The sequence below is a fragment of the Panicum virgatum genome, chromosome 4N, assembly GCF_016808335.1.
Source record: "Panicum virgatum strain AP13 chromosome 4N, P.virgatum_v5, whole genome shotgun sequence".
NCBI lineage: Eukaryota > Viridiplantae > Streptophyta > Magnoliopsida > Poales > Poaceae > Panicum > Panicum virgatum.
Genome location: NC_053148.1, coordinates 47,342,409 through 47,366,901, shown reverse-complemented (window position 1 = coordinate 47,366,901; position 24,493 = coordinate 47,342,409). Strand labels below are relative to the sequence as shown.

Sequence of the window (24,493 nt, the reverse complement as noted above, 5' to 3'; positions counted from 1 at the left end):
ACACAACAAATGAAAAAAAAATAAAAAAACATATCATATGCAAACCAACTTTCGTACAAACCGTGCAAACTTCTAAGTTGATCTAGTGGATGTTGATCCGATGGCCCATATTGAAGTTTGCACGGTTTGCACGAAGAGATTGGTTTACATCTAATATATCCCCAATAAACAATCAACTGAGAAACATCTAGCGATTTTTTTTACTCCCCCCTCAACGAGTTACGCGCATCAGTGTTGGAACATCTCTCGTGGACAGGGATCGGGCCTTTTTTCTCGAAAAATTCTTGCACTTTGGTTGATGAACCCCTAGTTTCATTCTGAATTTTTTTTTGGTTTGCGCAATGAACAAAGCTGGCTGGATGGGATAGGCCATTTTCTTATGATTGAGACAAGTTTTACCACCTCAATTTGTCATTCTGAGTCTTTGTCTCTTAACATTTTTTTAGTACTGTTGGCCTTGTCTGTTTACCTACTGGTCCTTTTCAAAAAAAAAATGTTTACATACTGGAATCAACACCGAGTAGAGGGAGAACTGGACAAACTGGGCCTTGGCTTTCTTTTGAGGTGAAATTTGGGCCTTCGTGTTGGAATCACCAATGCAGCCGAGTTGTTGGCAATCGAATAGAATCCAGTAGAAAATTTGTCATCGAGTCTTTGTGGACTTTAACACTTTTTTTAATACTCTTGTAGCTTTTGTGGACCGTAATGACAATGTATCGCGCCAGCTACATTTTCTAGATCCATTGCCTGAAAGGCAGTTTGCGGGCCGGTGAGATTAGTTTTGGCCCAATAACATTTTCATTGCTCCACACTGCGGTCTTTTATGTTGAATTTTTCATTGCATTTTTTATTAATCGATCCTGCTACTGCATGTGAACGTTGACACACACCACTTCACATTGCATTTTTCTAGTTTTTTTAATTTGTTTTTATTTCTTTTTTCCTTGAGCTACTCTGTATTTATTATTTATTTATTTATTCTGTTTCTCGCTTTTCATTGTAAATCTCATACACAATCAAATATTCCGTGATGTTGACCTATTTGTTAGATTAAATGTTCCATGGTGTTGATCTATTTATTCATGATGTTTAATATTTTGTTCATTGCACATTATTATTTATTCGTTATTTTTATTTTTTATTCTTCTTGTTAAATTATTTATTCCTAGAATTTGAAATTAATTATTTAGTGGTCACTCATGTAGGTAAATCGGGCCTTCATGTTGAGCTGGGGTAAATCGGACCCAATCGAACCAAGTTGTTGGGAATCGAATATAATGAATCCAGTAAAAAATTTCCTGCCCCGTCATCGTCTGCGGTGGGCCTTGGCGTTCTCTTGAGGGGAAAACTGGGCCTTCATGCTGGACCACTATTTGCTCAAGTGCGTTTAGCAGAACTTGGCCTTCCTTGATGCGAAACAACTCAACTACAAAATGTAGACACGAAAGTGGTTATTTGAGCCTCAGTACATCTTAGTTTGTGAGTTCAACTTTACGTGGAAGCGAATATTCTCGTTGTATTTTCAGTGGGAAGTGATGTTCTGTCAGCGATGATTTCGTCAATCTTGAGGATTTGTCGGTTCAGTCTTCGAAGATACTTACAGGGCAAGAGTTTGCATAAGTGTGTTCATACGAGTGAGGGTGTGTGCGTTATGAGTATACGAATTGCACTGTCTAATTAAAAAAAAAATGCAAAATGTACACAACGCAACATTGTTTGGCGCCGATCCAGAAGGTGCGCAACCAGAACAAAGTCGATAACGATTCGTGTTCATCATCATCAACGAAAAATAAATATTCGAATTCGCTGCTTAATTAATTATATTTGGATTTGGGTTCCCTTTCATTTGTTATTAGCCGTTCGTTCTTCTTTCAGCTAGCATTATTACATACGTTTTCATCTTCTGCTTAATTAGGCACAACGCATTGGTTGAGCAATATGTAAACTTACATCGCTGAACCAAAAGGAGGCCACAGGGAGCCTCTCGGCTGCTTCACCTGTCCTATTGCGCCGCGTGACTCTTATCGTGTAAGGAAAAAAATTACCGTGCCGAGGCATCGAGGGTGTCACCATGAAGCTAACTCTGAGCGCTCGCGTGCGCCTTACGCACATGATTGAGTCAGGTGGCCGCCGCTTGCTCGCTACCTATCCAGGGGTGACGTCATTGCCTCTGCACCAAATCGAGAATAGGAGAATCGATCACTTCTCCTCTTCTCGCTGCTCCGGTCGGACGAGCTTCTCCCAATCCCTCGCCTCCTCCGTCCCTCCCCCCACCCCACCCTCCACATGTGGTCTCGCAGAGTGGCTGGGCGCGGCGATGGCTGGTGGGCTGAAGCATCCTCTCATGAGAGAAGACTTAAATGTGATACAATTATCATTTCCAGGAGGCTGATAACACATTTATTACATCAGATGGTATATCACCGTACAACTCTACGCGGTAATGGGCAGTGAAGCGCCACTATCGCGAGGATAACAACTAAAACCCACACAACGACATTAACTACGAAGAGGTCATCAGAGTCTTGTGCCATACGGAGCTTCCTGCGGGTGACCCTATCCACAGGCAATGTTGGGTGCAGGACGGAAACCTCTACTCAATGTCTTCGGGAACGAAGTCTGGATCTTCCTCTGTAAAAATTAAGGATGGGGTGAGTACAAACATACTCAGCAAGTCCAACCACAACCACGGAGGGGGTATAAACATAATATAATGCATAGAGTAAATCAAGGATAAGGGCTAGGGTTTGCACAACCACGGAGGGGGTATAAACAAAATATAATACAACGGTCGAGTGGTTTGCACGATAGTGGAGTTAGGCAAGATGACACACTAACTCGGTCCTTAATTGTGACGGGATGGATATCTCCTAACCTTGCTCAACCACACAGGTACGAGCACACCATTTGGCAATTCACACAGAAGTGCCATCCATCCCGTCTAAACTCGTCTTTCGAAAATTTCACATTTTCCCTTCCCATACACTCACACATTTCCCTTTTACAAAATAAGTTGTACCATGTTTAAGGTCCTAAGCGTTCTAGCAGCGATTAACGTCCAAACAAATCACATTCAGACATTAATCTAGGTGGTCAAGGAATGGTTATAGCAAATCAAGGGGTGGCTATTCAACCATGTTTTCAGCAGTCAAAACATATGCAGTTTTGTAAAATAGGCCAATAGATTGTGTTTATAAAACTGGGACAAAATATGCATCAAAGGATGAGATTTAACTTGCCGTCCTCAAAGCCTTCCGGGAAGTCCTGATCGAGGTACTGTCCTTTGGGTTCGGGGTCGTGGTACTGGTCCTTGTTCACTTGCTTGCAGTACTACTTGTCGATGGGTTCTCCCTCATTCACACCATGATCTACGACGCACACAAACAAGCACACAATCAAGAAAAAGAAATAAAAGTTTTATCGCTGAGCTCGAACCGGAAACAATTAAGATATGGGGATATGAGTAATATTTTCAGGTGATTCTCTAATGGCATGGCCAAAACTGTATTAGGAATGGCGTGGTAAAGTTTCGGGGCAAACGGAGAATGTTTGGCGCATGAAATGATGGGTTAGAGGAGTGGTTAGGGTTAAATAAGGGTCCAGGGACTTGTTTGTAATTAGCGAAAGGACTTGATTTGAATTTTTGGAAATATTCGGGCTATGATGGAAAAGAGTAGGGATTTATTTGTAAATACATTTATATGGTGGAGGGTTTATTTGTGAATAGGAAATTAGGAAGGGTTTCTTTTGTAAAAGAACTAGAGAGTGGAGGGATTCTTAATGAAAAATGGAAAAGGCAGGGGGGTTTGTGCAAAAGCACCTGTCTCCTTCCTCCCCATTCTCGTGAAATAGGGGAGGGGGCGGTGCAACGCCGGCGGTGCCTGGGCCGGCGGCTCAGGGCGCGATGGCGGCCATGGGGTGGGGGAAAAGAGAGAGGGAGGTTCATGGGGTCGATTCTCGGCCGTAGCTCGGGCGGAGGTGGTCCGAGGAAGCTTGGCCACGGCGGCGGGGGACGGCGGGTGTGGTGGTCCCTCTGCGGAGCTCGGCGGCGGCCTGGAGCTGGGGGAAACGGGGAAGGGAGGTGAGGGGATTCTATTGCGCCCCTTACCTTGGGCAGAGGTGGCGTGAGGCGGCCGGGCGACGACGGCCGGCGGAGGCGGGCGGCAATGGTGGTGGCGGCGGCTCTGCGGGCTAAGGAGGAGGGCTAGGGGCGGCGGGTGAGGTTGTGGGGAGGATGAGCTGCGTGGGGAGCCTATTTATAGGCGGAGCAAGGCGGTGGAACGGGCGGAGTGCGGCGGAGGCCGGCGAGCGGCGCGGCGAGCCTTAATGGCGTTCGGTGTCGCGGCACGACGGCGGCGCGATTCGCGGCGGCGACGCGACGGCTCGGTAGAGCAGGGCGCACAGGGGTGGGGAGACGAGCACATGGAGGGGCCCCGAGTGCTGTGCTTGTTGCCGAGCGAGCTCGAGCGGCGAGGCGGCGGCGCTGTGCGAGCAGTGTGCGCGTGTGCGTGGACAGGGCACAGGAACGGCCGGCGGCGAAGGCGGGCACAGGAAGGCGGTGGTGGTGCTGACTAGTGGGCGGCGCGGCGAGCTTCGGGACCGCGTGCGGCGCGCGCGCGACGCGTGGGCAGCGGCCGTGGCGTGCGCGGCGTGTGTGCACTGCCCAGGGGGAGGGTGCTCGGCGCGTCTGGGTGCACGGGCCAGGGGGCGTGCGTGTGCGGCTGGGCGCACTCGGTGCGCCGTGCGTGCGGGAGAGAAGAGAAGCAGGAAGAAGGAGAAGGAAGGAGGAGGGAAAAGAAAAAAAGAAAAAGGGGAAAAGAAAATGAAGAAAAAGAAAAAGGGAGAGAGAGAGAGCACGCCAGCGGGATTCGCGGTCGGCGGTCACGCGCGGGCGACAGGCAGCCAAGCGGCGTGGGATGGGATGGCAGCGAGGAAAAAGAGGGAGGGGTACGGTCGGCGGGAAAAGGTTTTGCAAATCGACGAGTGGTTTAGAGGGTGACTTGTTATGGATTGAAAAACGCGGGCGTTACAAACCTACCCCACTTAAAAGGAATCTCGTCCTTGAGATTCGACTGGCTCCTAAAGAGATGGGGAAACTCCTTCTTCAGAGCATCTTCACGTTCCCATGTAGCTTCTTCTATTCCGTGTCTGCTCCACTGAACTCTGCTAATCCGTACTTCAGAGTTTCTTGTCCTCCTAGTGACAGTGTCCAAAATCTTGATAGGTACCTCCTGGTATCGAAGGTTTGTTTGTAGATCTATTTCTTCTTCTGGCACATGCTCTTTCTTAGGTACCCTCAAACATCTCCTTAGCTGGGATACATGGAACACCGGGTGTATATTTGACATTCCTTCTGGTAGCTCCAGACGGTATGCTACAACTCTGACTTTTTTCAGAACTCGGTACGGTCCAATGTAACGAGGGGCCAACTTTTCTTGTATCTGAAATCTTCGAGTTCCCCAAATAGGTGAAACCTTAAGGTATACGAACTCTCCCGGGTTGAAGCTTATTTCTCGTCTCTTCTTGTCTGCGTAGCTTTTCTGTCGTGACTGGGCGGCCTTCAGCTTTTCTCTAATCTCGGCCACTCTTTCTTCTGCTTCCTTTATGAGTGCGGGCCCAACTAGAGCACGTTCTCCAACTTCTGACCACATCAGGGGAGTTCTGCATTTTCTCCCATAAAGAGCCTCGAATGGGGACATACCCAGGCTTGCTTGATAACCGTTGTTGTATGAAAATTCCGCATAGCGCAAACTCTGCTTCCAATCCTTGCCATAGGTAAGGACACATGCTCTCAGCATATCCTCCATAATCTGATTCACCCTTTCTGTTTGGCCATCCGTTTGTGGGTGATAAGCGGAGCTGAAATCCAATTTGGTGCCCATGGCTTTATCCAAGTTTTTCCAAAACCTAGAGGTAAATTGGGTCCCTCTATCTGAAACAATTCTGCTAGGCACACCATGTAACTTTACTATATTTTCCATACAAAGCTTAGCTAGTTTTTCTTCACCGTAATTGGTCCGCACGGGTATGAAATGAGCCGCTTTAATGAGTCGGTCCACTATTACCCATATGGAGTCATGTCCTTTCTGTGTTCCGGGCAAACCCACTACAAAGTCCATTCCTATCTCATCCCATTTCTAAACCGGGATGGGTAGTGTGGCAGAACCGCCTAAATTATCCCGGCTCAAGTGCGTAAACCATCACCATAAAGGCAACATTAGCTTAAACGCACTTCAAACGGAACAATTTTTGGTCTGTCGGGTAACGTCCCGATACAACCACCGATTCTCGGATCGAACAAGCATACCTCGCACGAAGGCGAGTCCAGAGATATTACAACCACAAATTCTACAACACAGGCAAGTTCAGTAGTGATTACAAAATAGTTCAAACCATTATTACAAAACCAACTTAAGTAAAACAGTTCTACAAAACATAATTATAAGTTCAGAGTCTAAACAGCGGAAGATGAAACACGATTTCTACAACACGTCGCCAAAAGTATACCAAGCTAGCCCAAGCCGGGTATCACTCGTCATAGTCATTGCCGGCCGAAGACGTATCCCATTCTACGGACCAGCCAGGAGGCAAAGCGCAAGGATAGGTCAAGCTAGCGATCTGATCCTCAAAACTCATACCTGAAAAAGGATTTCAACAGCAAGGCTGAGTATTCTAATACTCAGCAAGACTTAACCGACAACGGGTATAAGTAGCCCACCTTAGCTAGACTATGCAAGGCATTTGTAAGGCTCTGGTTTTCCTTTGCTGAAAAGCAATAAAGAGTAGGTCCTTACTTTCAAGTTTTAGCTTCAAGATTCTAGTTGATTAACCATTCTATGTAAGCATCTACTAACCAAACATGGTGGAACTTCTAAGCAAGCATCAAGATTAATAAGAATATTGTTGCTCTTATTACTCTGTGTGGCAAAGAGATCAAGCAGTCTCATTTCATCGTGAGAGGCGGACGATTCTGAATCGAAATTCAACCTTGCAAGGGTAACCTAGCACACACGTCTGGAATACCGTCGGGTCATTCCCAAACAACCGTTAACCTTTCTTTCCGGCTTGTGGATAGTGCCACTCTCCCCGACTACAGGGCTCCAAGGCCGAACCTTGTCCCTAGAAGTCGTAGTGTTGCGCAACATATAATAAAACCTATCCCTACTGAGAGAGTGGGAGGTATATCCACTCCCCGGTCCAATCGGCTACTAGGCTTGCCGCGTACCATATTTACGGCATGTGACTAGTACTTTCAAAAACTTAACCAGCACTACCACACACCGCGACCTTAGCAAGTTCATCAACACAGACGGGGTCTCACATAGGACATAATATCGAACACAACCCCGTCCGTCGTCCTTATATTGATAACAGAAAGTAAACAAGCAATTCCTATAAAGCTCGCGAGTGACAGGTAATCACTCGACTTTTACCGTTCCTATAAGCTTAGCAGATAGTCGAACTCAGGTCTAGTGTTCAGTACATAGGTTCCTAGGATCATGCATCTAGGGTTTTCAATTCAAATCCTAAGAACTGTAAATGCACAAGTAAGTAACAACAGTAAATGATAATAATTTGAAATATAGGTTATGTCCGGGGCTTGCCTTCTCGGTAATTGCTAACTATTTCAGCGCTAGGCTCTTCCGAACTTTGGTTCGGGGCTTCAGTTAGTTCCGCAGTGTTCACTTGAGTTTCGAGATCACCTCCGTCAGATTCCGGGATCAGCTCGTACGTCCCGTCCGATAAGGCAGTCGTGTCTATATGCAATGCAAGAACAACATTAAAAACAAACATGGGTAATCGTTTATAGAGTAGTTAAATAACAAATTTAACTACACAAGGCATTATGATCAACAGCACAAAAGAAGTTAACTAACTTCACAAAATGAGTGGTGGTGATTTTCCTATACAAGTAAGTCATGGTTTGTAAATAAATTAACAAATCAGAGTACAAATAGTACTAAAATCTACCAAAATTACCCTAAACAGAACGTGAACAAAGTAATCTACCCTGTAAAAATCATGCCAAGACATTTAACCATTTAAACACAAAAAATCATTTACTACGATAACATCTAGAACAAGCAAGAATTACACAGGTCAAACTAAAGAAGATCAGAAGCTCAAAATTTAACATGAGATCTACACAGGGATGATCTAGCTACTGTGAATTTTTCATGATTTTATCTACATAGAATTTATTCTGAGAAAATAAACAAAACAGACATCAGTTTAACAAAAATCAATTTTAACTACTGATCTAGCCATGAACTGAAGCTTAAACTTCCTGGACAAACTAAACTACTCAAAAAGAACATGTCAAAATAAAATCATGATTTATTACAAACAGAAACTATTTACCATAAATAAAGTGTACTAAACAAAGATTAAAACAAATAAATAGCTACACAAGAGAACTGACCATGAAATTTTTATAGAAAAGCTAGTGTTACATAAGTAAACTACCACCAAAATTTCATAGCAATATCAGCTTTCAAGCACCAGATAAGAAAAAGATTAAACATCTAGTATTTCTTTATCTAGTGACACAAAACCATTTATACAGCAAAAACTTGCAACTAAAGCCTAACATATTATGGTTCTACTGCATAGAGCTCTTCAAAAGGATTCCAAAACATCAAGATTTGCTATTTTACGAATTTTCTATGAATTGATCTAGAATTTCAAAGTTCACTGAAAATATTACAAAGCAGCCCCTACTGGCACTATTCATCTGAGTCTAGGCCTATGCAAATAACCCCCTGGGTTTTCTTTCCTTTCAACCCGAGGTCCCTGGGCCGGGTCAGAGAGGGGAGGCGGTGGTTGACCGGCCGTTTCCCGGCGAGGGGCTCACCGGCGGCGAGAGGGGAGGGGTGCGTGAGCTTCACGGGTGCAAGGCGCACCTCTGGGTGGCCTAGGGTTGCGCGGAGGGGCTCGGAAGCGGCGGCTCGGCGGAGCAGGGCGGGTCGGCGGCGGAGGCAAGCGACGGCGAGGGTGCTCCGGTGAGGTTCAGGCGAGGGGAAGTGGCCTGGGAGCTGCGCGAGGTCGAGGCGGTGCTAAAGGTGGGGGCTGTAGGGGTAGAGCGGGTCTGGGGTGGCGGCTCCGCGGCGGGGTGAAGCTCGCCGGCGTTCGGGGTGAGCGGCGGCGGCGTTCTGGGGCGTGGGGTTAGGGAACTGGCTAAAAGAGGAGGGGAATAGAGCGCGGGGCTTCTTGTAGTGCTCAGGCGCGCGAAAGATCGAGAGCTGGGCCTCGGGTTTGGGCTCTCCACGGCGGCTTCGCGGTGGCGGCCGCCGGGGAGGTTCTGGGCTCGGCGGGGGCGCGTGGCGAGGGGTGGGGGCTCCAGCGCGAGGCAACAGGAGGGGGAGGAGCTCGCCGGCGACGCGTGGGAGCCAGCGCACGGCGAATTGATGGCCGGGAAAGCCGGGAAGGCGTCGGCGGGCGGCGCTGTCGGTGGCCGGCGGCGAGAAGCAGAGCAGAGAGGGGGAGATGGTCATAAGGGCGATTTTGCAATTTCCAAAAGTTCCAGGGACCTTTCTGTAAACAAGCAATAACTTTTAAACCAAAGCTCAAATGGAAAAGTGCCCAACATGAAAGTTGTTCAACTTTTCAAGATCTACAACTTTTATGTTGTGCAAAAATTGATTTGACCAAAGATTCAAGAGTTAAAATTAAAATCGTTGAAGGATTTTTGAATTCCAGGAATTTTGTCTTTTTCAAAGCAATTTCACTTCAAATGTAGACCTTTAAGCAAAATTGACTACCATGCATTAAATGCACTGAAATTTTGCACAAACACCCTCCACTAAAACTATAATTACACAACCTATTCAACACAACTGCAGAAAGGACCTTGCATAAAATCATAATTACACATATACCCTTTCATAATTACAAAAAGATCCTTTTTAAGCATTTCAAGCACATGATGCAAAGCAAACCTACACCATTACTGTGCGGACACTTATTTAATTACTGTGCAAACACCCGGGGTGTTACAGCCTTCCCCCCTAAAAAGGAATCTCGTCCCGAGATTTACAGGAAGAAAAGGGTGCAAAGAATTGGTACCTGGATTGGTTCTAAGAAAGTCGGGAAAGTTTCTTTGAAGAAAATTTTCAGTTTCCCAAGTAGCTTCTTCTACCGTATGCTGATTCCACTGGATTTTGTACATTTTAACTTTCTCCCTTCTAGTACTTCTTTCTTTTGTGTCAAGAATCTTGATTGGATACTCCGTATAAGATAGATCGGATTCAATTTCGATATCTTGTGGTTCAAGGATTTCAGTAGGTACCCTGGTGCACTTCCGAAGTTGTGAGACATGGAAGACATCATGAACGGCGGCCAACTGAGATGAAAGACGAAGTCGGTAGGCAACGGGTCCACAAGTTTCGATAATTTCAAATGGTCCAATGTATCGGGGTGCTAATTTTCCTTTTAAGCCAAAGCGTTGAACACCTTTAGTAGGAGATACTCGCAAATATACAAAGTCTCCTACCTCGAATTGTAAAGGATCTCTCCTTTTGTCTGCATAACTTTTCTGTCTTGATTGAGCTGCTTTAAGATTAACCTGGATAATTCTGACTTGCTCCTCTGCCTCCGAAACTAAATCTGGCCCAAAAATTTTGCGTTCTCCAGCTTGTGACCAATTCAAAGGAGTTCGACACCTTCGACCGTATAATGCTTCAAATGGTGCCATTTGCAAGCTGGATTGATAGCTGTTATTGTATGAAAACTCTGCCAGTGCTAGGCACTTAACCCAATTCTTGCCGTATTGAATAACACATGCTCTCAACATGTCTTCAAGGATTTGATTGATTCGTTCAGTTTGCCCATCTGTTTGTGGATGATAAGCCGAACTACGAATCAATTTTGTTCCAAGGGATTCCTGCATTTGCTCCCAGAAACGTGCTATAAACTGAGGCCCACGATCAGAAATAATCATCTTTGGAATGCCATGTAAACGAACAATCTGATCGAGATAAATCTCCGCGTACTTCTTGGCAGAATAAGTGGTGTGTACTGGAATAAAATGAGCGGTCTTGGTGAGTCTATCAACGATTACCCAAACAGAATCATGCCTATGAGGAGTAATGGGTAAACCAATGATAAAATCCATACTGATGTCCTCCCATTTCCAGGATGGAATAGATAAAGGTTGGAGAGTACCAGCTATTTTCAAGTGACTAGCTTTAACTCTTTGACAGACATCACACTCAGAAACATATTTAGCGATATCTCTTTTCATTCGAGTCCACCAGAAATTTTGTTTGAGATCATGGTACATCTTGGTACCACCGGGATGAATCGAGAATTTCGAAAGATGTGCTTCATCAAGGATTTGCTTTCTAAGCTGATGATCCTTAGGTACCACCAGTCGGGATTCAAACCATAGAACTCCCCTATGATCCACTCTGAAACATTTATACTTTGCTTCTCCTTGTGATAACTTTTCCTTGATGACCTTGATACCCTCATCATGTAATTGCCCCATGATGATGCTATCATGAAGTGTAGGCTCAAGGGATATATGGTTCAAACTTCCTTGAGATACCATTTCTAGGTTTAACTTCATCATTTCCTGGCATAGAGTTTCATTGAATGGTTCTACAGATAGACAGTGGCATTGTGACTTGCGGCTGAGTGCATCCGCAACCACATTAGTCTTTCCTGGATGATAGTGCACTTCTAGATCATAATCCTTTATCAACTCTAGCCAGCGTCTCTGCCTCATGTTGAGATCAGCTTGAGTAAAGATATATTTGAGGCTCTTATGGTCAGTGTAAATATTATAGTGAGTTCCCATAAGATGATGTCTCCACATCTTAAGAGCGTGAATAACAGCTGCTAATTCCAGATCATGGGTCGGATAATTCTTCTCATGATCCCGGAGAGCTCTTGATGCAAAAGAAATAACCCGGTTGTCCTGCATAAGCACACAACCAAGTCCCATACCCGATGCATCACAATAGACATCAAAAGGTTTAGTACTGTCCGGTGTAGACAATACTGGAGCGGTAGTTAATCTTGCTTTAAGAGTTTGGAAAGCTTCTTCACACTTATCATTCCAAACGAACTTCACTCCCTTCTTTAATAACTCCGTCATAGGCTTGGCTATTCTGGAGAAATCAGTAATAAACCGACGATAATATCCAGCTAAACCAAGAAAACTGCGAATTTGATGAACTGAAATAGGAGATTCCCAATCCATCACTTCTTGTACTTTAGTTGGATCAACAGATATACCATCACTGGAGATAGTGTGACCTAAGAATTTCACACTGTCCAACCAAAATTCACACTTGGAGAATTTGGCATAAAGATGATGATCTCGTAATCGTTGGAGAACGATACGCAAATGTTCAGCATGATCTTCTTCATTCTTGGAGTAGATCAAGATATCGTCAATGAAAACCACGACGAATTTATCCAGCTCCGGCATGAAGACTGAATTCATCAAGTACATAAAATATGCTGGGGCGTTGGTAAGACCAAAAGACATAACCAAATATTCATATAGTCCATATCTGGTAGAGAAAGCAGTCTTTGGAATATCACAAGGCTTGATCTTTATTTGATGGTAGCCAGAACGAAGATCAATCTTAGAGAAAACCTTAGCTCCAGCTAACTGATCAAACAGAATATCAATGCGGGGAAGAGGATACTTGTTTTTAATAGTGACCGCATTGAGTGGTCGATAATCAACACATAGCCTCAAACTATTGTCTTTCTTCTTCACAAACAGGGCTGGACATCCCCAGGGTGAAGAACTGGGACGTATAAAACCTTTGTCAAGAAGGTCTTGGAGTTGGACTTTCAATTCTGCTAATTCATTTGGAGGCATTCGGTACGACCTCTTAGAAATAGGGGCGGTACCGGGTTGAAGTTCGATAACAAACTCGATGTCTCTATCAGGAGGCATTCCAGGTAAATCATCTGGAAATACATCCGCATACTCCCACACAATAGGGATATCTTCAAGTTTAATTCCTTTTGCGGCATAAGCACAAGAGTTAATATACTCTCGTTGGGGTAGATAGAGTATGGTGGCTCCTTGATGTGGTGAATCTATCTCGACAGCCCGGGAAGAGATATCTAATAGCACTTTATGTGTAGTCATCCAATTCACGCCTAGAATAACATCCATGCCTTCTAAATTTAGCAAGATCAAGTCTGTCTTTATCAATTTGCTACCCAGCTTAATTGGCACACATCTAGTGATTTGATTGGAAGCTATCTTCCCACCAGGGGTTGTTATCATAAAAGATCCCTTAGTATGACAAAAATCCAATCCTAATCTTGCTCCAAATTTGGCACTTATAAAACTATGCGTTGCACCAGAATCAAATAATATGACTGCGGGTTTATTGTGGATAGAGAAAGTACCCGTCATTACTGGTGCTCCTGCTGGAAGGTCTGCAAGAGTAGTGAAATTAACTCGCCCTTGCCGGACTTGCACCATTTGCCTCTTGCCCTTGCCCTTGTTGTTGTTGTTGTTGTTGTTGTTGTTGTTGTTCTGATTAGGGTTTTGCCCTGGATTATTCCTTCTGGGTTGTGGACAATTCTTGGCAAAATGAGAAGCACTGCCGCAGTTGAAACATCGATTATTACTATTCCCACTATTGAACTGTGGGGCATTCGGCCTTGGGCTAAACTGCTGCTGTTGCTGTTGCTGAGGCACTGGAGGTCTGAATCCTCCTTGTTGCTGAGGCGGGCTAAAGACAAACCTACCCACTGGGGCATTTCTTTGTGGAGGCCTAGGTGGAGTATTTTGCACCAGGCGATACCTCGGTGGCTGGGCACTCGAGGGTCCCGTTGGTGCCTTCCGCTTTTTCTCAGCACGATGTGCAGCAATACAATCTTCCTGTGTAATGGCCATATTAACCAGCTCATTATAGGTATTGGGCTGAACCAAGTTTAAACGTTCTTTGAGCTTAGTATTGAGGCCACGACGGAAACGATCACGTTTCTTGGCATCAGTATCAGCATGATGACCCGCATATTGGCACAGATGATTGAAGGTCTGTGCATATTGAAGAACAGTGCGGGTTCCCTGATCTAGAGCCAAGAATTCATTCAACTTTCTTTCCATTAGTCCATCCGGAATATGATGTGATCTGAATGCAGTTCTGAATTCCTCCCAAGATATGATATGTTCAGCAGGCTGCATTTCACAATAATTATCCCACCATATACGTGCAGGACCGCGAAGCTGTTGGGCGGCAAAGGGGGCCTTGTTCGCATCAATACATGGTACCGCTAACAAAGCAAACTTGGAATTGATTGTACGAAGCCATGCATCGGCATCCAATGGGTCATCAGCTTTGCTGAAAAGTGGAGGTTGGGTACCAAAGAATTCCTGGTAACCCGCTGGTTGTGCCTCCCTTCCTCCATACTGTTGGCGTGGCTGATTTTGTTGCCCTTGGACTAGCTGGCGAAGCAGCTCTGTTTGCATGGCCATTAACTCGGCCAGATTCGACGGGGGTGGCGGTGGTTGCTGAGATCCACTGCCAGTTTCACAACCAAAGCCATCAGGCGTTCCGCGTGTATGACCAACCATCTGTAATCATGGAAGACATCCATTAGATACATATTTCTCGCTTCCAAAATCAATGGTACATGCAATGATCATACATTTGGATAAAACAACATCAGCAAAAATGTAACTAGATGCGGTGTAGCACAATGTGCACAACACATAAATGTGCAACCCACAAAAATTAAAACTGGTCAGCTGCTAGATAGCTTCATGCTCCATCGTATAAAGACTCAATGCTGAGAGCAAAGGGTAAAGGAAATAATCTATCAATTCGCTCTTCCTTGCTATGTGCTATGTTGCTAAACAACAGAGATCATAGAAGGGGTTGGACTAAAATTTAGTCTCACAGATTCAACATGATAACATTTGATGAACACATATGCCACAAAAATTTGCAACCTCTTGTATTCATCAAAGGGCGTGAAAAATGCACAAATAAAGAGATTTGCTAAGTAGAAGATTATTATTTCCAAACTGGTAGTCGCTACTTATATTACATCCAAAGCAGCCTTGTTCTTACAACCTAACATCGCTTAACCTTACCACATATAATACAACAAGTGGTACTCCTCCCTAAGGCTATTTTACAATAACATCTTCCCTATATACATATGCTACAACAAGAGAACACAACTATCTAGGACAAGTCTAAGACGCCTAGAAGTCGTCGAGGTTGCCCACAGAAGAGGCACTGCCGGAAGAAGAGTCGTCCGGCTGAGGGTTAGGCTCAGCAAGTGCGTGCTCTGAATCTAAGTCAGATACTCCCTCAATCTCCTCTGGGTCCTCCTCTGCTGCTGCAGGCTCAGCTGGGGCATCTAGTTGCTCCTGGAGCATACCAACATGTGCTAAAGCATCAGCCCAATCTGCTTGCAGCTCATTCACCTGTGCCTGAAGAAATCCGATAACTGTGTTGCGCTGCTCTATCTCAGCACCATACTCCATAGCCTGATGCTCAAACTGTGCAATAGCAGTGTCCCTCCCAGCAACGGCATCCTGAAGTCCCCCAATCTGAATATCCTTCAGACGAAGACCTCGCTGAAAACTCTGGGCCAAGTCTATCACCTGGTCCATGTGTCGCTGCTGAAGTATCTGGTAGTGAGACTGGGCATTCATATATCTGACTACTGCCTCGATAGTCTCATCCGCTACATCTCCAATCAAGTGCCCAAAGTGTGTGACCCTGAACAGCCACTCTGCATCGCCAGTACGGACTGCTGGAAACAAACCAATAGGATATGCTGCTACCTCCTCGGGGTGGTGCTCACAAAAAGTGGTGATAGCGTTGAGAGCTGCTTTCTCAAACGCATCCACAAGACGATTCCCAATCACCTCAATCTCAATCGGTGGCCACTCCAAGGTGGGGTGCTGAGGAATGGTCATCTTAACTCTGTTCTTCTTAATTCCATCCTCCGAAAACTGGCGTCCCGTGTACTGGGGTGGATCTGGGTAGTGGAAGATACGAAGTGAATCCCAAAGAATCCTCGGAAAACCCTCCCAGTACAGACAATCGGTATGAGCATTTCCCTCCTCATCCCAAAAGATCTGGGAACAAGTCGCCATCTGAATCAAAAAAGATTCAAATGTGAGTAATGCAATTATCTCAAGACTTCTCAAATAAAGCTTTAAGAAGACTCCGGTAAAACAAATGTGATTCTAATTCACAAGATGATATGATTCCAACTCAAAGAATAATAAACCACAATTGGTACTGGTTCATCATTTGAGATTCTAAGGAATGAAAAGATCCTTATAACAACAAGATGGGGCTTAGGAGGAAGGCATGACTCGAAACCATATTTTTCATCCAAGGAAACCTATGCATTTTACAAGTATGCTTCTAAAATCAGAGTTTCACTCACTCATGGTTTAAGCACACTAACACTTATCTTATAAGGATTCATACTAGAAATTCCTTACAAAGCTTATGTAACAACTTCACAGACTAGGAACCAAAGTAAACATCAACCAATATGCATGCACGTCCTAACCGTCCTCACAAGATAAACAATTGCCAACTATCGTTGGGCTTACGTGGTTAGCACGGTGGCATACATAAATACGGCTCTCCCTATATAACTAGTCGATACATTCTAACCGTTCTTAACTTATCGAATCGTGGTTAGTGTACCTGCAGAAGATTGACAAAACATATATATATCCAATGAACCTTTCATGCCAGCACTCATGAAAGCGTTCCCAAACATTACCGCTCACTATAGAAGTGGCAGCCATACAATTTCCGCCGTATGGCCAACGTTAACATACGCTACTTAGTGGCGTATTCACGAGTCCCTTTACTCCCAATATAGTCGACCGAGATCGGTATATTGGCAGCAGCTCAAGTAAGTCACTGCTTGAGCGCAGCGTTCGGTTCGCATCACCGACGGGAAGGTCAGACTCCCTCAGCTGACTGAGTACACTTTACTCCCAATATAGTCAACTAATAGTCGGTATATTGGAAGCACCTCAAGTAAGCCACTGCTTGAGGGCAGCGTTCGGCTCGCATCACCGACGGGAAGGTCAGACTCCCTCAGCTGACTGAGGATCCTTACCATCTTACCTCACGTAGGTGCGTCGTTACAAGAATTAAGAGTTGCTTGTGAGTATGGTTTGACAAAATGTAAAGTGCTGGAAGTCAGATAACATAAACCATACAAAAAAATAACCACCTAGTAATTCCCATAAATTCCCTAGGACTTTACGTTCTAAACACAACTCTTAACGAATCCAACGTAGTTTTCCGAAATTCTTTATGGTTCCAATTTTATATGGAAAACGATTTTTAAGGTTCCAACACCTCTGGTATATGCTTGTAGCTCTGATACCAGCTGTGGCAGAACCGCCTAAATTATCCCGGCTCAAGTGCGTAAACCATCACCATAAATGCAACATTAGCTTAAACGCACTTCAAACGGAACAATTTTTGGTCTGTCGGGTAACGTCCCGATACAACCACCGATTCTCGGATCGAACAAGCATACCTCGCACGAAGGCGAGTCCAGAGATATTACAACCACAAATTCTACAACACAGGCAAGTTCAGTAGTGATTACAAAATAGTTCAAACCATTATTACAAAACCAACTTAAGTAAAACAGTTCTACAAAACATAATTATAAGTTCAGAGTCTAAACAGCGGAAGATGAAACACGATTTCTACAACACGTCGCCAAAAGTATACCAAGCTAGCCCAAGCCGGGTATCACTCGTCATAGTCATTGCCGGCCGAAGACGTATCCCATTCTACGGACCAGCCAGGAGGCAAAGCGCAAGGATAGGTCAAGCTAGCGATCTGATCCTCAAAACTCATACCTGAAAAAGGATTTCAACAGCAAGGCTGAGTATTCTAATACTCAGCAAGACTTAACCGACAACGGGTATAAGTAGCCCACCTTAGCTAGACTATGCAAGGCATTTGTAAGGCTCTGGTTTTCCTTTGCTGAAAAGCAATAAAGAGTAGGTCCTTACTTTCAAGTTTTAGCTTCAAGATTCTAGTTGATTAACCATTCTATGTAAGCATCTACTAACCAAACATGGTGGAACTTCTAAGCAAGCATCAAGATTAATAAGAATATTGTTGCTCTTATTACTCTGTGTGGCAAAGAGATCAAGCAGTCTCATTTCATCGTGAGAGGCGGACGATTCTGAATCGAAATTCAACCTTGCAAGGGTAACCTAGCACACACGTCTGGAATACCGTCGGGTCATTCCCAAACAACCGTTAACCTTTCTTTCCGGCTTGTGGATAGTGCCACTCTCCCCGACTACAGGGCTCCAAGGCCGAACCTTGTCCCTAGAAGTCGTAGTGTTGCGCAACATATAATAAAACCTATCCCTACTGAGAGAGTGGGAGGTATATCCACTCCCCGGTCCAATCGGCTACTAGGCTTGCCGCGTACCATATTTACGGCATGTGACTAGTACTTTCAAAAACTTAACCAGCACTACCACACACCGCGACCTTAGCAAGTTCATCAACACAGACGGGGTCTCACATAGGACATAATATCGAACACAACCCCGTCCATCGTCCTTATATTGATAACAGAAAGTAAACAAGCAATTCCTATAAAGCTCGCGAGTGACAGGCAATCACTCGACTTTTACCGTTCCTATAAGCTTAGCAGATAGTCGAACTCAGGTCTAGTGTTCAGTACATAGGTTCCTAGGATCATGCATCTAGGGTTTTCAATTCAAATCCTAAGAACTGTAAATGCACAAGTAAGTAACAACAGTAAATGATAATAATTTGAAATATAGGTTATGTCCGGGGCTTGCCTTCTCGGTAATTGCTAACTATTTCAGCGCTAGGCTCTTCCGAACTTTGGTTCGGGGCTTCAGTTAGTTCCGCAGTGTTCACTTGAGTTTCGAGATCACCTCCGTCAGATTCCGGGATCAGCTCGTACGTCCCGTCCGATAAGGCAGTCGTGTCTATATGCAATGCAAGAACAACATTAAAAACAAACATGGGTAATCGTTTATAGAGTAGTTAAATAACAAATTTAACTACACAAGGCATTATGATCAACAGCACAAAAGAAGTTAACTAACTTCACAAAATGAGTGGTGGTGATTTTCCTATACAAGTAAGTCATGGTTTGTAAATAAATTAACAAATCAGAGTACAAATAGTACTAAAATCTACCAAAATTACCCTAAACAGAACGTGAACAAAGTAATCTACCCTGTAAAAATCATGCCAAGACATTTAACCATTTAAACACAAAAAATCATTTACTACGATAACATCTAGAACAAGCAAGAATTACACAGGTCAAACTAAAGAATATCAGAAGCTCAAAATTTAACATGAGATCTACACAGGGATGATCTAGCTACTGTGAATTTTTCATGATTTTATCTACATATAATTTATTCTGAGAAAATAAACAAAACAGACATCAGTTTAACAAAAATCAATTTTAACTACTGATCTAGCCATGAACTGAAGCTTAAACTTCCTGGACAAACTAAACTACTCAAAAAGAACATGTCAAAATAAAATCATGATTTATTACAAACAGAAACTATTTACCATAAATAAAGTGTACTAAACAAAGATTAAAACAAATAAATAGCTACACAAGAGAACTGACCATGAAATTTTTATAGAAAAGCTAGTGTTACATAAGTAAACTACCACCAAAATTTCATAGCAATATCAGCTTTCAAGCACCAGATAAGAAAAAGATTAAACATCTAGTATTTCTTTATCTAGTGACACAAAACCATTTATACAGCAAAAACTTGCAACTAAAGCCTAACATATTATGGTTCTACTGCATAGAGCTCTTCAAAAGGATTCCAAAACATCAAGATTTGCTATTTTACGAATTTTCTATGAATTGATCTAGAATTTCAAAGTTCACTGAAAATATTACAAAGCAGCCCCTACTGGCACTATTCATCTGAGTCTAGGCCTATGCAAATAACCCCCTGGGTTTTCTTTCCTTTCAACCCGAGGTCCCTGGGCCGGGTCAGAGAGGGGAGGCGGTGGTTGACCGGCCGTTTCCCGGCGAGGGGCTCACCGGCGGCGAGAGGGGAGGGGTGCGTGAGCTTCACGGGTGCAAGGCGCACCTCTGGGTGGCCTAGGGTTGCGCGGAGGGGCTCGGAAGCGGCGGCTCGGCGGAGCAGGGCGGGTCGGCGGCGGAGGCAAGCGACGGCGAGGGTGCTCCGGTGAGGTTCAGGCGAGGGGAAGTGGCCTGGGAGCTGCGCGAGGTCGAGGCGGTGCTAAAGGTGGGGGCTGTAGGGGTAGAGCGGGTCTGGGGTGGCGGCTCCGCGGCGGGGTGAAGCTCGCCGGCGTTCGGGGTGAGCGGCGGCGGCGTTCTGGGGCGTGGGGTTAGGGAACTGGCTAAAAGAGGAGGGGAATAGAGCGCGGGGCTTCTTGTAGTGCTCAGGCGCGCGAAAGATCGAGAGCTGGGCCTCGGGTTTGGGCTCTCCACGGCGGCTTCGCGGTGGCGGCCGCCGGGGAGGTTCTGGGCTCGGCGGGGGCGCGTGGCGAGGGGTGGGGGCTCCAGCGCGAGGCAACAGGAGGGGGAGGAGCTCGCCGGCGACGCGTGGGAGCCAGCGCACGGCGAATTGATGGCCGGGAAAGCCGGGAAGGCGTCGGCGGGCGGCGCTGTCGGTGGCCGGCGGCGAGAAGCAGAGCAGAGAGGGGGAGATGGTCATAAGGGCGATTTTGCAATTTCCAAAAGTTCCAGGGACCTTTCTGTAAACAAGCAATAACTTTTAAACCAAAGCTCAAATGGAAAAGTGCCCAACATGAAAGTTGTTCAACTTTTCAAGATCTACAACTTTTATGTTGTGCAAAAATTGATTTGACCAAAGATTCAAGAGTTAAAATTAAAATCGTTGAAGGATTTTTGAATTCCAGGAATTTTGTCTTTTTCAAAGCAATTTCACTTCAAATGTAGACCTTTAAGCAAAATTGACTACCATGCATTAAATGCACTGAAATTTTGCACAAACACCCTCCACTAAAACTATAATTACACAACCTATTCAACACAACTGCAGAAAGGACCTTGCATAAAATCATAATTACACATATACCCTTTCATAATTACAAAAAGATCCTTTTTAAGCATTTCAAGCACATGATGCAAAGCAAACCTACACCATTACTGTGCGGACACTTATTTAATTACTGTGCAAACACCCGGGGTGTTACAGGTAGGGATTGCAACAATCCTGCTGGCTTCTGATGTTCGGTCTTGATCCTTTGACAAGTATCACAATGGGCGACAAACCGTGCAATATCCGTCTTCATTCCTTTCCACCAATATTTTTGTTTTAAATCCAGATACATCTTGGTGGATCCTGGGTGGATGGAGTAGGCCGAGTTATGGGCTTCACCCATGATTATTTGCCGGAAATCTCCTTCTTGGGGCACACAAATCCTATTTTTATACCATAAAGTTCCCTCACTATCCACTCTAAAATCCGGTGTCTTATTTTCTCCAGTCTGCATTTGGATTTCCATCAAGTCCTTGTCTGAACTTTGGGCCTTTCTGATTTTATCCTCTAGAGTGGGTTGAATGCTCATCTTGCGAATGGAACCTCGAGGGACAATGTGCACATTCAATCGTGCCATTTCTTCCTGCAGATGGGCATCCTTGGGTCCATAAGATTTCCGACTTAAGGCATCAGCTACCACATTAGCTTGCCAAGGGTGGTAATGAATTTCTACATTATAATCTTTAACCAGTTCTAACCACCTTCTTTGCCTTAAGTTCAAATCTGGCTGGGTAAAAATATACTTCAAACTCTTATGATCGGTGTAGATCTCACACTTATTTCCGATTAGATAATGTCTCCAAATCTTGAGGGCATGCACTACGGCTGCAAACTCCAGATCATGGGTTGGGTAATTCTGCTCATGAGGCCTGAGCTGTCGGGAAGCATAAACTACTACCTTCCCGACTTGCATGAGTACGCAACCCAATCCTTGTCGGGATGCGTCACAATAAATGACAAAATCCCGATAAATATTTGGTAGGGTCAGTACTGGGGCGGCTGTCAACCTTCTCTTCAATTCCTAGAAACTCCTCTTGCAGGACTCCGTCCAAACAAACTTCTTTTCCTTCTTAAGCAGCTCTATCATGGGCCGGGCTATCTTGGAAAATCCTTCAATGAATCTTCGATAATACCCAGCTAATCCAAGAAAGCTTCTGATTTCACTAACATTGGTCGGTTGCTGCAAGTTGGAGACTGCTTCGACCTTCTCAGGGTCCACTGCCACTCCTTCAGCGGTCAGAATATGACCAAAGAAAGCTACTTTCTCAAGCCATAATTCACACTTGCTGAATTTGGCATATAGCTTATGTACTCTCAGCTTTTCCAATACTACCCGCAGATGTTGCTCGTGTTCCTGGACACTCTTGGAGTAAATAAGTATGTCGTCGATAAAGACTACGACAAACTTATCTAACTCATCCATAAACACCTTGTTTATGAGGTTCATGAAATAAGCAGGTGCATTAGTTAGTCCAAAAGACATCACAGTGAACTCAAACTGCCCGTAACGGGTGACGAAGGCTGTCTTTGGGATGTCGCTTTCTCTAATCTTGACCTGAAAATATCCTGACCTCAGATCAATCTTGGAGAAGTACTTGGCTCCTTTTAGTTGATCGAAAAGGTCATCAATCCTGGGGAGGGGGTACTTATTCTTGATGGTAACTTCGTTCAGTGTCTGGTAAGCTACACACAACCTCATACTCCCATCCTTCTTCTTGACAAACAGGACTGGGGCTCCCCAAGGTGACGAGCTTGGTCTGATGAAGCCAATTCGTTGTAGTTCTTCCAATTGCTTCTTTAATTCTGCCAATTCAGAGGCCGCCATCCTATAGGGTCTCTTGGCTATAGGAGAGGTTCCAGGGACAAGGTCGATGACAAACTCTATATCCCTATCTGGTGGCATTCCAAGAAGTTCTTCAGGGAAAACATCTGGGTATTCGTTTACTACCGGGACTTCTTCCAAGGACTTGGCTTCCATGCTAAACACCATCAGGTCTGGTCCACTTCCCTGGGTATGGCAGGTCACTCATACTCCTTCTGGGTTCGTTAGGTGTACCACCTTGTCAGTACAACCTATGAGACCATTGTGTAGGCTTAACCAGTCCATTTCAAGGATCATGTCTATTCCTTTAGACTTAAGTACTACTAGATCTGCTAGAAATTCTACCCCACTTAAATTGATCATTACCCGTAGACAACCTAGTTGACACTTGATGTCACCTCCAGGCGTCCGGGTTTATAGGGGTGTTTTTAGTAGTACTGTAGGTATATTGTGCTTTTCCACAAAACTTGAGGATATGAACAAGTGTGATGCTCCAAAATCAAATAGTATTGTTGCAAGAGCTGAGCTGATTAGGTACTCACCGAGCACTACGCCCTGAGCTCCTTGAGCCTCCTGCGCATTGATGTGGTTGACGTGGGCTCGTCCAAATGACTGCTGGGGCTGCCTCATCTGCTGACTGTTGTTGTTGGTGTTGTTGTTATTGCGGATGGGCACTCGGTTGGCACCTGATAGAACTGGCCTTGGTCCATTCACTGAGTTGGAGAAGGCTGAGGCTGCCGGCTTGTTGTTGGCATACGGGCAGTTAGCAATGAAATGTCCTGTCTCACGGCAGTTGAAACAGGCCCTAACATTGCTGTTGTTGGTGGTGACTTGGCTTGCATTGCTCTGCTGGGCCTTCATGGTGTTCTAGCTCCTGAACTGTGTGTTAGGGGCCTGTGGGCCTATCACCTGAGACTGGGTCCTATATTGCATTGGGGCCTGAGATCTTGGTACAGTGTAGCTAAAGCTTCTTGGTTTCTGAAAGCGGTCCTGCTGGCGGGTCTTACTTTCCAGAAACTTGCGCTTGTTATCCTTCCTTTCTTCAGCTTTGGCCCTTTCTGTGAGAATGGCCTTGTTCATCAGAGTGTTGAAGTCCGGGTAGATCTGAGGGGTAAGCAAGGTCCGGAGTTCTGGGTTCAATCCCTTCTTGAACATGTCCTGCTTCTTTTCATCATCGTCCACTTCCTCTGGTGCATATCGGGCCAGCTCCATGAACTGGTGGGTGTACTCTTCTACTGACATGCTTCCATGCTGCAGTGCGCGGAACTCATCCGCCTTGCGCTTCATGGTGGCAGAGGGGATATGATAGCAGTGGAACTCCTTCACAAATTCCTTCTACGTGATGGTGGAGGCATCTTCGGCAACGGTGCAGTAATTTTTCCACCAGGCTAAGGCAGTCCCGGTGAGTTGGTGGGCTGCCAGAAGAACTTTGTCTCGATCTTGGCATTCGAACGGCTTGAGCTTGCTCTGGATCACACGCAGCCAATCGTCTGCATCCAAAGGGTTGCTGGATCCGGCAAAGGTGGGTGGCTTGGTCCTCAGAAAAGCTGTCAGCTTGTCATTCATGGTCTGCTCTCGTGGCTGCTTGTTGATGAGGGCATTGGCCAGTGTTTCTAGTATGA

At 45.0% G+C, this 24,493-nt stretch overlaps 1 protein-coding gene across 2 annotated transcripts in view; it reads right to left on the bottom strand.

The window, feature by feature from the left end:
* LOC120668549 (U2 small nuclear ribonucleoprotein B''-like) overlaps window positions 1–24,493 on the bottom strand; it is a 61,036-nt gene that overhangs the window by 5,509 nt on the left and 31,034 nt on the right. The window lies entirely within an intron of this gene.